This window comes from Canis lupus, chromosome 37 (genome assembly GCF_011100685.1).
Source record: "Canis lupus familiaris isolate Mischka breed German Shepherd chromosome 37, alternate assembly UU_Cfam_GSD_1.0, whole genome shotgun sequence".
Classification (NCBI taxonomy): domain Eukaryota; kingdom Metazoa; phylum Chordata; class Mammalia; order Carnivora; family Canidae; genus Canis; species Canis lupus.
Window position 1 is genome coordinate 23,737,618 of NC_049258.1, and position 10,183 is coordinate 23,747,800.

At 44.0% G+C, this 10,183-nt stretch overlaps 1 long non-coding RNA gene across 1 annotated transcript; it reads left to right on the forward strand.

Annotated features, from left to right (window-relative positions):
- Positions 1-321: 321 nt before the first annotated feature.
- Positions 322-4,568, forward strand: LOC111094333. The gene is made up of 4 exons (XR_005384983.1): positions 322-425; positions 611-759; positions 2,216-2,308; positions 4,511-4,568. It is a non-coding gene; the product is annotated as an uncharacterized LOC111094333 (long non-coding RNA).
- The last annotated feature ends 5,615 nt before the right edge of the window (positions 4,569-10,183 follow it).

The window sequence follows — 10,183 nt, forward strand, 5'->3', positions numbered from 1 at the left end:
CCCTCATCACATACGGTGCAAGGAAGCGGCACACAATCTCGCCACAGAGAGGGATCCCGGCCCCGGGTAGGAGAGAGAGGAGTTAAGCAGGTGGGGGCCTTTAAAGAGATCTGTGGGGTCTCTTGAGAAGTTCGTAGGTTCTCTCGACTCCAGACAATGCTTTCATTTCCCACGTTTCCCTCCAAGAAAGGAAGGTCTTGTGTACAAAGGAAGGGCCCAGTCAACATTTGACAACATAAATACTTGGCAGATGAAATGGTTTCTGTGGTGCTATTGCAACCTGCCAGTAGAGAAATCAATGCTCAAAGAGGGGAGGGTTGGAGGAATTACCCAGAGGCAGCATCATGTGGCTCGATGACCAGAGCAGGCGCTTCTTTCCCACTTCCCTAGAAGCCCCAGGGCCAGAGGCATTGGCTGAGCCCCTGGTAGGTGAGGCCGGGGGAGGAGGCAGGCAGGCAGGCTTGGAAGGGGGAGATCCTCTCCTGGGGGATGCATGTGTTAGCTCCCTGGCCCAGACACTGTGGCCACGAGGCTGGAATATAGATGTGTTTCCCTCTTAGGCTGTCCCTTTCGTGTGTGAAAGCTGCTTTGCTTTTCCTCATTTGTGCAGCTCCTTTCCCCTCAGCCTCTGCTGGGTGTGGATAGGAACCTGGGGGACCTGCTCTTGCTGTGTGTGGAGGACGGGATCCCAGAGAAGCTCCCTGCTAGAGTCACTGCACCCGTCACCCTTGCGCCCGACTTCTCTTCTGAAGAATGAAGGTATGCCATCAGCAGCTCCCCCTCCTCCCCAGATCCTGGTGGTAATTTTACCCTGAAACAGGGACGAAAGGGCAACATCTAAAGGTTTTGTGCTATGTTCTTGGCCTGGACCCTAGAGGATCCCGAGGCCGAGTAGAGGGTAACTGCTTTGCCGTGATAGAAATTCAGGAAATGTCTGTTGAACCGAGTTCCTCCTGCCCTGGAAGGTTGTTTTATTCCTGCTGGAGGCTCAGGCTGCTTAGACCCAGATGGTGTTAGAGACGAAAGAGACTTGGAGAGAACATCTCCAGCGCTTTCATTTTACATATAGGACACCAGGCGCCCAGAAGGCAGATGTGACCTCCTGGCAACCCACACCCAATGGCACAACTGGCATGAGCATCGGGTGCTTTCCTCTATTCACTGCCCAGTGGCACGAAGGCCCCTCGTGCTCACAGCATGAGACGGAGAGTCAGACTGTTGAGCAGTGACCCCCAGGAGGTCGGACGTCAAGCAGACTCCTCCCATTGTTGTTTTCTTCAGTGTCAACCAGCAACACCTGGGAGGATGGAAAGACCTGGGGGAAGGAGGACAGATGTTGTCTCCTTTGATTTGGGGTCTGCCTGCTGTCACCTCTTGGGTGGGATTTCGAGTCCAGCAGCCCCCGCCAACTGCTGTAGAGTTTGCAATGACTTTTATCACCTGAGCTCCCTTTGCTTTACAGCCCGTGTGAGTTACCTGGGTGGCACTCCACGTGAGTGGTTCCTTCCAGGCTGGGGGTGGAATGGAGTGGGGTGGGGCTGGTGTCCCCTGGGGTTCACTGCCCATATGGACCACAGACCTTTCTGGGGCCCCAACCTGGTTGTGCGCTGCCTTTTCTACTCCTTTGGCCCAGATGCACAGTTGAGTTTAAGGCTCAACTGTTTTCTCAGGGTGCTTTTTTGAGAGAAGCAGGGCTTCAAGTGATGACGCTCTCCTGTCAGCGTCAGTGGACTCAGTGTGAGTCCAGTGGCTCTCACAGTCAGGTATGCATCCAAGTCCCTGAGGGACCAGCCTAAATAAAAAGTGCTAAGTCCCACCCCTCAGACAGCATGATTAGGTAAGTTTCGGCTACACCCAGGAACCTGCATTTTAAGAGACTGCGGATGATTCCAGGGGAGGTGACCCATGGAGGACACTTGGAGAAACTCTGTATGCCGTCCCTTTGAATCCAGGCTCTGCCACTTAACAAGCTGAGTGACCTGGGGCACATTTCTAAGCCTCTCTGTGCTTCAGCTTCTTCATCTGTAAAATGGGGGCACAAAAATCATCTACCCCAAAGGGTCATTTTGAGAATCAACCGAGTTAATATTTACAGGATGCCTAGAACAATGCCTTTCAGTTTCAAGTGCCACATTAGGGTCCGATAAATAAACACCTCTAAAATCCCATGTCTTTAAAACACATAGTAAGATGATTATATTGTTATATATTATAGGCTATTGAAGTCAAGAGAGGAAGTGACTTGCTGAAGTCTGAAGAGGTGGCCAGTAGCATGGCCAAGACCAAATATGGTTCTTTTCACTCCCAGGTAAATTGTCTTTCTTTTCCCCAAACTCCTCATCCAGCCCCTCTTTCTTGTTGTTAGAATGAATAGCATTTCCTGTTGTGTAGCTGCCCACAGTGATAGCCAACAGTGCGATATTCTCCTGATGGAAACCCTATCTATTTCGCAAGACCACTTTTAATCTGCTTTCCATCCTCCCTTCACCTCTACACCAACTAGCAATTATCTCAAGTTAGTGCTGCCCCAATCCCTGTTTGGTCATTTCATTCTTCCTCTGGAATCTATGCAGGGAGGCCTGGCTAAGAGTTGTGAGCTGGGGTGAGGCAGGGAACATCAGCAGCCTGCGGGATTTGAAGTACGGGTCCCCGCTCTTGGCACCTGCTGCATCTTACCCCCATCTGCTGCACCATTAACCTACTACCTTGTATGAGTTTAGCAGAAGCGTCCCAAAGCACCTATGAGAAGCACGTATAGCTTTTCCAGGTTACACTGTGGTGATCGTGAAAATCCACAGTATCCGTGTCTGGAAGTCATTTGACAACTCACTTCCTGAATCACTTGCTTTATAAAACTTACCCTAAGCAACGTATGTCAGAATGAGCCTGTGCTCTGGGGAGAGAACTAAATGGCTTCCTAAGGAGGGAGGCAGGTGAGTTAATTCTCATCTTATTTCCTGCTTGGCTCTCTTTGTCATCCACCATTGCTGGCTTTGCTGCTGCTCTTGGACTAATCTGGGACCAAGAGTGTTGACATGAAGACAATTGAAGACATAAAGTGAATTAGGCAGCTTCTGCCCACCTTCTTTCCCCAAACGTTGTCCTCTGATTCATCTACCATTCTTCTGGTTTCCTTTTTCTACTGTTTTTATTTAACAAATAAGGTTCTACTATGCCAAACATTTTTGGTGCATTCCCTCTCACTCTCCCATGCCATTGAGAAAACTTTCTAAAGTACCATTGGCATGGAGTAGAGTGCCAGGGGTTCTAAGTGAGCCAGTCTAATCCAGTCCTACACCTTCTGAAGTTTATCTCAATAGGAAGACTAGATGTGGATGAATGTAAAGGGAATGTGCAAATAGTAGACTTTTTAAAATGTCAAACTCCACATTCTACAAGATTGGAAAGTTTCAGTATACACAGAAGACTTAAGTCAAAATGACACAACGTCAACATTTCATAAGTGAAATTATTTCTCTGGTAAAATATATTTTTGCTAATTTGACATGGGCCTGGAGAGTAGAGAATCAGGGTAGTTGTCCAGACACTGAGATCAAGGCAGGATGCTTTTAAGTAATCACCTAAGTAAACCCAAGAGCATTGGGAGGGACCATTCTATAAGCAGAGTCTTAACTTTGAAAACAACTTTTGAAATTAAGATTCAAAAGATAAGGTCAACAACAGGTGTTCTTTGCTTTCTGTAGTAGGTGTGTTCTTGAAAAGTTGAGAGTCAATATTTTTTTCCCCATTAATCTAATCACAGTCTAAATATAAGAGAGAAGCTGGATATTTAAAGAAACCATGTAGTTGATCTCATTGCAAAGTCCTTTTAGAGTTTGATTTTACTTTTAAGATTTTTTTATTTATTATTTTAGAGAGAGAGACAGACAGACAGAACATGAACAGGAGAGGCAGAGGGAGAAAGCAAGATAATCTCAAGGAAGCTCCATGCTGAGTGTGGACCCCAATGTGGGGTTCAATCACATGACCCTGAAATCATGACCTTGGCAGAAACCAAGAGTTAGCTGTTTGACAGACTGTACCAGCGAGGTACCCCCTATTAGAGCTTTAAAAATCACTTTTCTGGGATGCCTGGGTGGCTCAGCAGTTGAGCGTCTGCCTTCAGCTCAGGGCCTGATCCCGAAGTCCAGGGATCGAGTCCCACATTGGGCTCCCTGCATGGAGCCTGCTTCTCCTCCCTCTGCCTGTGTCTCTGCCTCTCTCTCTATGTCTCTCATGAATAAATAAATAAAATCTTTAAAAAAATAAAAAAATAAAAATCACTTTTCTTTTTCAGAGATCAGATTTTCTTAGACTATAATTTCTTGAAAGTAGGGACATACCAGGTTGATGTATATTGCCTACAGATAGAGAATGGGTTATAGAGGGCTGGAGCTTTGGGACTTTTGTATTTATCAAATACTTTATATCTATTTCTACTCAGGAGGATGGGACAATAGCTTTCTCTGGGAGCAGAGAGATAGCTAATCTTTCACTCCTCTCTCCCCAGGTCATGCAAACTTCACTTCTTTTTATTCAGTGGTTCCCATCCCTACCCCCACCACAAGGTGACTGATCATTCTTTCTTGTTCTTCAGATCTTTCAGCATTAGTGTCTCTGCTAGAATAAGCTGGTGATTTGGGCTACAGAACTGAATATTCTCAGGATGGAGGCAGGCGGTCAAATGACTCAGAAATCACAGGACTCTGTCTAAGGCAGTCCAAAATGATAGCACTAGCCAGCCACATGTAGCTATTGAGTACTTGAAATGTAGTGAACGAAACTGAGGAATGAATTTTTAACTTAATTTAAATTTTAAGAACTAACGTGCATTTCAGTTATTGGAGAGCTTTTACGTATATTTGAAACAACTTGATCATGTTTCACCTGTAAATTTTATGAAGCTCTACATACAGCTCAAGTATTTCTAAAAAGATTTTGGCTTTAGAATTGAGAAGTACTCTAAGTATAAAATACATACCAGATTTTGAAGATTAGTAGGAAAAAGGAATGTAAAATATTTGATAAATGATTTCTGTATTGATTACATGCTGAAATGACAATATTTTGGATATATCAAGTGAAATAAAAACATATTATTAAAATTAATTTCATCTATCTCTTTACTTTTTTATGTGGCTACTAAGACATTGAAAATTACACGGATGCCTGGGTGGCTCAGCAGTTGACGGTCTGCCTTCGGCCCAGGGTGTAATCCTGGAGTCCTGGGATCAAGTTCCACTTCAGGCTCCGTGCATGGAGCCTGCTTCTCCCTGTGCCTATGTCTCTGCCTCTTTCTCTCTCTGTGTCTCTCATGAATAAATAAATAAATAATATTTTAAAAAATTTACAAATATGGCTCATATTATGTTTCTGTTGAGCAAAACTGATCTAAAGTATACCATTGCCTTGCTTCATGACCACTCCCTGGGCCTAGCCATCCCTATGACAGGGTTCAAGGTTTTAACTCGAACCCCACATCAGCTGAAGAAAATGCATCAACCTCTAGCTTTATTCTTTGAGTCATCTTCTGAATCTGCATTTGGATGACAATTGCTTTGGCATCCTTGAGTTTTCTTGCATGTTTACTGTTCTATGCAGTCTGCATAAGTAGTTTATGCTCTTTTGAAGAATAGCAAGACTTTCAGAAAATACTTACATTAGCAATACAGATTTGGAAAGCATATCTAAAATCGTCACTTTGAACTTCTTGCTTCCTATGAGGAGAAGACCTGCCCAGATATAGTCTGCTGTGCAGTGTCATCTCCAGACCATTGCTGGTCAGGCCCCTCCCTGTTACTCCACACCAGAAGTGACTAGGGCCAAGAAACAGCCATGGACACTATGACAGATCATTACAAAATACCACACTGGCTAGTTATTAATGAAAACCAGATGATGGACCACGAACCACATCGTTCAGATGATTGACTAGCTGGAACAAAGCATGCAGAGTTGAAGAGTGGCAGGAGCCAGGGTTAGAAGTGCAGAGGCTGGGACGCAGATCCAAGCTCTGCTGTGCATTGGCTGTGAGTCATTGGGCAGGTTACTGTCACACCCCCTTGCTCATTTATCAAATGGGAGGATAGAGGCAGATGGTATCCAGTTCCCGCCTGCTCCTTCAGCCACATCTCAATCAGTGTAACCCCAGGTCCAGCTGCGAGACACCAAAGCACAGCCCCATGGTTTTGAGAATGCCCACAGTGCAGGCTGGCAGTGTCATCCTGCAGAGCATGAGAGGCAGGGCCAGGACAGCCAGCAGGCTCTGTGACACTGCTGTAACCTCCCCTGGGTCAGTGATCTCCTTTTTAGTAGCATGTGCTCCATCACTCACAGCTTGGTTGGGTCAAGTGCATGTACACTTTAGAGCCAATGGAAGCATTTATCAAACTAACATCCACAAGGCATATACTGAATTTTACTATTACCTTCATGTAGAAGAGGGCCTACTTTAGGGTGTAAAAAGTATCTGCTTGTTACTTCAATTTGCTGCTTTGTGATTATAGATGACTTTCCCCCCTTATGGTAATTGGCAATTTACATTTCATCTCACAAGAATTAACTGTTTGCATCCTATGCCTTGTTTTCTTGATTTTTTTTTGTGTGTGTTATGATTTGTGAGAGCTTTATACATTTAAATGTTAACCCTTTCTTGTTACATATTTGCAACCCTTTCTTGCAAATATTTTTTCCTGTTTGTGACTTACCTTTCAACTCCATGCATAAGTTACTTTTAACATTTAAAAGTACTTTTTTTAGTTACAGATATTAACATTTTTAAATGTTCATGTATAGCTTCAACGTGGATGGAACTGGAGGGTATTATGCTGAGTGAAATAAGTCAATCGGAGAAGGACAAAAATTATATGTTTTCATTTATTTGGGGAATATAAATAATAGTGAAAGAGAATAGAAGGGAAGGGAGAAGACATGGGTAGGAAATATCAGAAAGGGAGACAGAACATAAAGACTCCTAACTCTGAGAAACGAACTAGGGGTGGTGGAAGGGGAGGAGGGCGTGGGGGCGTGGGGGTGAATGGGTGATGGGCACTGAGGGGGGCACTTGACGGGATGAGCACCGGGTGTTATTCTGTATGTTGGCAAATTGAACACCAATAAAAAATAAATTTATTATTAAAAAAAAAGCAATCTTAAAAAAAAAAAGAACTCTTTACTTTTCTACCTTTAAAGCAGCTTCTTTATTCCCAATCAGATCATTTCACATATAATAGTTATCTATTTTGGGATTGCTTGGGTGGCCCGGTTGGTTAAGCAGCTGATTCTGGATTTCAGCTCAGGTCATGATCCCAGAGTCCTGGCATTGAGCCCCATGTCAGGCTCTGTGCTCAGTGCGGAGTCTGCTTGAGATTCTCTCTCTCTCTCCCTCTGTCTTCCACCCCCGCTTGCACTCTCTATCTCTCTCTAAAATAAATAAGTAAATAGATTTTTAAAAAATGATAGTTATCTATTTTTCTTTTGAATCCGTAGTGATGCATTTTGGTGTCTGGTGTGAAATAAGAAGCTACATTCTTTTTCTCCGTATAATCAATTTTTCTCACGCTGTTTACTAAATAAATAGTCCTATTCCTTCCAGTTTCCACACCCATTTAATCTAGTCCATTGTTGACATCATCAGAGAAAACTTCTCATCAGATAGTTTGAACGGCATAATTATACCATGTCAATCCAGCTTGAATTATGTATGTTATTAGAGTGGGTGGAATTTATGATGAAATCAGGTGGAAGGAAAATGAATTATCATTGATATACCTGCTTCCAAAAATTTAGGTACAAACTGAAGAATTTAGTTAGATTATGGAGTATGTCATATATTCTATTGGAAATTTGGTTGAGACCAGTTGACTGGGTTACATTTATAAACATGTACCTTGAAACCTCTAGGATCTAGAGCAGAGTACACAGAGGAGGTAAGTAAGACATCATCTTGGGGATGGAGAGGACTTTTCCATGGTGACCAGATGTTTATTGCTGCGTGGGCAGATGGCCCAGGGAGTCTGGTTGTGGTTTGGGTTATTTTTTCCTGATGCAGTTGCTTTTCTTCTAGGTAGGGAGTGTGAGGACCAAGCAGTTTCAGTGGGTGCACAAGGTCCAGCAAAGGGAGGGAAGCCATTCTGTTGGTTCTCTGGGCCAGCCACCCTCTTTACGAAGCAGGATGCCAGCTGCTGCTCTGATTGAAGTAAGGGTCCTATTTAGGGCCACATATCAACTGTGGGCCACTACAGGCCTTCCTGAACCCTTCCTTCCCAAGGAGGTAGGGCTCAGAATGACATCTGGTCATGGAAAAGGAATTTCAAATCCTCCAATTCATCTTGTCTGAACCATTGAGGGTTCTTTTGAGGTTAGATTTTGCTTTAATTAAGGAAATAAAATGAAATCCAACACACCCTGCTCACCCTACACATGTTCTGAGGGGCTCCAGGAAAACCCCAATGCTGTCAGGACAGAGTCAGCAGAGACTTCTCGGATGACTTGGTTGGTGTCAATGGGCCACCCTGCTGTTTCCTTCCCTGAGAATGTCTGCCTCTTTTCAGAGACTGTTAATTTTATGCTCAACATGCTTGAGTGTGTTGATATCAGTGTTGAGTCCAGTTTACGTTATGTTCCTTTCCTGCTGAGGGGAACAGGAAACGGGATTGTGGGAGTTGGGGGTGGTGGTGAAAGGACTCTAGACCACCAAGCTTCTAGTTCAGGAAACGCATATGACCTAGCCGGCTCTATGCATATGTTCCCCACTTGCTCCACCCTCCCAGTTGTCAGTGTCCCTCCCTTCCCTTAAGACAGTTCAAAACTCTTCCCAAGTTAACACCAAACCAGAAAATGTTCCATTTGTCTTTCTCATGCTCACACCCTGCCTGACCCAACATTGTATGTGAAAATCTAGAGGAATTGTGTCTATTTTGCATAATGTCTCACACTTTCATTATTTTTCTCTGCATAAGCTCCTTGGCTACAGGGTTGACATACAATCACCACATTCAAACACACTTCATAGTACTGAGCTCTGATCATTTTACAAATACATATTTTTTGGAAGTGCCTTAATGAAAACAAAAACAGAGAAAAGGCCCATCTCTTTGAATAGGTTTAGTTGCACACTCATATAAACTCAGGAAAGATGATTTGAAAGACTTTTTCAAGTCCTGTATTGTCAGAATAAAGGAGGCTTTGGCACATTTCATGGTGAGGTTTGGAAGTGTTGGAAGGAGTGAAGGCTTTCCTGGAGAGGCCTCCATTCTCTGATCCATCCCCTCCTCCTCTAAGACTTAATAGTAGAAAACGAAAATTGTCTGGATTCATTGGGTTACAAACAAGAGATGTCTGAGTCAAACTAGTTTAGGATATTATAGGATATTTAATGGCCATCAGAACTGGAAAGTCCAGTAGCACAACTGGTTTTGGGCACAGATGACTGTAGTTTCTTAGCATTCTTTCTCTCTGCTTTCTCAGGCAGACTTGATTCAAGAGAAGGCAAGGGTGCTTTCCAGCAATGTCACCCTATAGTTTAGAAAACCCTAGGCACAAAGGGAATATTTCCCAGTCAGAGTCATGGGGAGGGCTCTCAAGTCACCCTATAGTTTAGAAAACCCTAGGCACAAAGGGAATATTTCCCAGTCAGAGTCATGGGGAGGGCTCTCAAGGGTCCACCCTGGTTCATAGGGCCTCTTCTGAAATAATTAATGGCCAGTAGAATATGTTTTTGTTATTAGCCTGGCCTCATCAAGGTGTCTGACCCTAAAGCCTGGGGTTAAGAGTAAACTTTCCCAAACTGCATGGTGGCTCATCTAAAGGAAACTAGGCTGCTGTTCTCAGGAGAGGGGATGTGGCAGGAAGCACAGTCAATTTCCATTTCAACAGGTGGCAGGTGGATGGTGTGAGGAGAATTCCTATTCTTCTCCAGGCAGATCTGAGATCACCCTTCATCTCTGGAACATACAAATTATGCTGGGGTCATACCAAAGATGTTGGGCTCTAGAAGTAAATTGTCACATGGTCATGCAATGTGGCCAGAATTCAGTCCTCCTCCTCTCCATAACTCTTTCCTCTTTCTGTCCATAGTTTAGGTTCCATAGTCCTACCTATCATACTTGGGCATCCCCATGCAGCACATACTCAAGCCCAGTGGAATGCAACTGAAGAATTTGGGGTTCATTTCCTGCCTCTT